The following is a 3,656-nucleotide window of genomic DNA, read 5'->3' as shown; positions in this document are numbered from 1 at the left end:
GTGTACTGATCTATCACATGTCTAATGAACCCGCCACTGCAGTATCCAGGTGCTATACAATCCGATCAAGCTGCTCCCACCTTTCTCTATCATTAGATCTCACTTTGGGCCACGTTGCTAGAGGAAACAATGGCAGCTCCTGCCATTGGAGATTTTGCCACCACTGAAGCAGCAGAACCTAAGGAGAGCCCCAATTCGGAAACAGTCTGTCACCCCGTTTCCTTGTGTGCTGAGTCAGAGCGGGTACAACCTCCCCTCTTCTTCATCGGGGGTGCTTCGTTGATGTTACATTCCCATTCATGCTACTAGAATTAAGGGGTTGGCAACCTTCCTGTGGTTGACCCTTTCATGGTTCTGTTCTTTTGCCCACATGAACAGGCTGGGACAGCTCTGATTAGGAAATGTGTATGTGTGTGTATTTTAGTGTAGTCTCCCACCCTTCGTACTGGCTTGTCTAGTTAAATTGTAAGCTCTCTGGGGCAAGGATTGTCTCTTTCTATGTGTCTGTACAGCACCTAGCACAATATGGGCATTACAGTAATCATCAAAGTGTAGGACTGGAAGGGACCCCAATAGGTTACCTAGGTTACTTCGGCGGGGAAACTGGTTCAACAGTTGTGTTGTACAACTCTAATCAGTTTTAAGAAATGCAGTTATTTTAATGTGGATCATCTGTACCTTGAGGGTTATATGTTTTTTCCAAGTATTTAAGACTTATTCAAATCTAAAAATAACAAGGATATGCTTTGGACTATGGGTAAAATGATCTATTTTAGGCCTGGGCCTTTTTTCTAGGGGTTTTTATTTATTTATGTATTTATTTATTTGCTGGGGAAAGGTGCTAGATGGACAGGTGTCCTCTGGTTGGCTGCAGAGCAAATGACACAATATTACCTTAGTGAGGTTCCATGCTTCTCTCGTTAACACCATCCTGTCTTCCAGCCTATATCACCCCTCTACTCCTCCAGCTTCCACTGAGACTTAGTGTAAAATTTCCTAGCCTCATGGATGAAATTTTCTCTCTGAAGAGCCAGCCAACTGCCTGTGGGATGGGAAACTAGCTCCTAAACAGGAGCATCTGCAGTGGTGGCTTTGGGGAGCACTGGAAGTCTAGACCATAATGAATGCCCTGGGTAGAGATACCCCAAGACATTCCACTCTCCCCATCCCCTCTCTACATACCTATCAGTGCATATTTATAAATACTTGGGTCAAATTAGCACATTCTTTGCTAAGTTTGGAGGCACCAAAATTCATCTGAGCTTATTAAAAATCAATTCTATAGGCTGCATACATTTCTGGTGTGACTCCACTGCAGCAACGGCATTCTACTTGGGATGAGTCCAACCTCACACGCACTGGATTCCCTTTGAAATATAAACAGAACAAGTCTCTGGTGTATTTGCTCTGTTCAGATACTATTGACAGAATTACACTTGTCTTTCCCTTTCAGGGTTTCCTGAAGGGTATATGAGAGTTGAGAAAATGAGGAGCTCAAAAATACAACCTTCTAAAAGACAAAGGGATACAAACTAATGAATAGTAGAGACTAACAGTAAGATGCTTCTATTTACCCACTTTCATGAGGCAAAGACAAAGGGATATTCAATGAAAGTGGAAGACAGCACATTTAAAGCTGATAAAAGGAAATACTTTTTACTGTACCCATAATTAATCTGTGGAATTTACTGCCACAAGGTTATACTGGGGCCAAGAGCTTGTTAGGGCTCATAACATTTTTTGTATGGATAGGTAGAACAATCATAGTTGCAACAGACAGCAAATAAAAGACAGCTGGGAAATAAACCCTCATGCTTCAGGACATAAAGCAACCTCAAACTGACAGGGCTAAGGAAGAAACTCCTCCGTGGACTGGTTATTCCGTAATTTCTTGCATGTTCCTCTGTAGTCCTGGTTCCTATCAGAATGGATACTGGATTAGGTGGATCCCTGATCCAGTGTAGCAAGTTCCTGTGTACAGTGTCAGTCTCCCAGAATGCAAAGGGGCTTGGTCATCAGCTGAAGCTAATATTCCAATAATAATTATAGCTCATATTTCTGTGGCACCCGTTATTGCTAAGTCCTTTGCAAATTCCATATGTACAGCACCCCTGAAATGCAGCCACCCCAGGGACTGAGGGCATGCTGCCCAGCAGAAGAAATCCTGGTCAAGGACAGTGGACTAAGCCCCCTACTCTCACACAAAGTTCAATGGGATCGTTAGTGTCCATGCTGACTAGACAGGACACTTTTATATTTTTAACAGCATGCAGTGAACTGCATAGGATCAGCTCAACTGGGATGAGCTGACCCTGCTAGGATTTAAACTTGTGATTCCAGGGTCCGACACCTTCTGCAGGATGACATGACAGATGGCTTGAGACATCCCAAGAGCAAATTATGGAGGTAAATTAGAACCCCCAAACATCTGCACATTTCTAAACCTGGACCTGAATTGAAGCTGTGAGAACTCTGAGAAGTTCAGGTCACTACTTTTCCCCCATTCGTTTTCATTTTTCTCCTGTGTTCCTGCTGGGATGGGAACTTTCAGTGCCCAGATATCACAAGAAGGGCTGTCCCTTCTGAGATCCACGCTCCTGTTTCGCTGCTCAGCCCAGATTATTCAGACCATGGGCATGTGCCCAAACCAAACCCAGTGAGATTCACCCAGCACTGGTTGCTAGTAGTCTCCCGGTCTGTGATATGGAGGGATGCCCGGAAGCAAATGCCAGTGGAGATTCTCTCTCATGGTGAATGTGCTAGAAAATGAGTGGATTGAACACACAGGTGCTTTGGCTGAGCCCTATTGCTTCTGAGCTGCATCCAGGAAAAAGCAGCGCAGACAGCTGTTTGGTTCAGGACATTATCCCAGATTTATGCAGTAAATAACTTGGTTATGGGGTGGATAAAATGAGTAGCTAGCATCTTTGGGGCCAATTTGCCCTCCAGTGATGCTGCCATTTTGAACACATCAGACAGGCCTTTGGTTTTGTTGCCATCAGTGACTTGTTCCCATGATTCCCCTCCATTGAGTGCTGAACATGAAACAGCTGTGCCCTAACACCTGCTCTGCCTGTTCTTCCACCCACAAGATGCAGGAGAAGAATGCTAGGGGCAAGTGCAGTGCTATCAAGTCACACAATGGCACAGGGAACAAAATTCAAGGGATGCAACTTTTCGACAGTGCTTCCAAGCCGGGGGTATAAACGTTCCTCCTGGCCTGGAACTACTTTGCCTACCTACTCTCAATATACCCTGAAAACGGCAGAACATGTAACACAAGGGCAAGCATAGGCCTTTATTAAATAGCTGGTGCCTGCACAGTACCACAGATGGAGTTATTGCTGCCACTTGAGTTTAGCAGTGCTGAAAGGTGACAGATTGATAGCCCTGGAGATAGCAGGTCTCTTTATCAGCAAAGCAGGCAGCGATGGTACAAACTTTCTCCACTCTCCTCTGCCAGTTTACTGCATCCATGCACTTCCAGGGGCGAGAAGGTCATGTTTGTTTGGTCTCCAAGCTCATTCATTCAGGGGCCTCCCGGCTGAGACTGCCAGGGACGACTGGGATGTTTTCCATGCTTAAAGTTAAGCATATGCTTATGCATGTTGCAGGATCAGGGTCTGGGCACTAGACTGACAGACCCAAGCAGCCAA

Source organism: Dermochelys coriacea, chromosome 9, assembly GCF_009764565.3.
Source record: "Dermochelys coriacea isolate rDerCor1 chromosome 9, rDerCor1.pri.v4, whole genome shotgun sequence".
Classification (NCBI taxonomy): Eukaryota; Metazoa; Chordata; order Testudines; family Dermochelyidae; genus Dermochelys; species Dermochelys coriacea.
The sequence above is the reverse complement of the archived record's forward strand: the minus strand, read 5'-3'. Positions refer to the sequence as shown.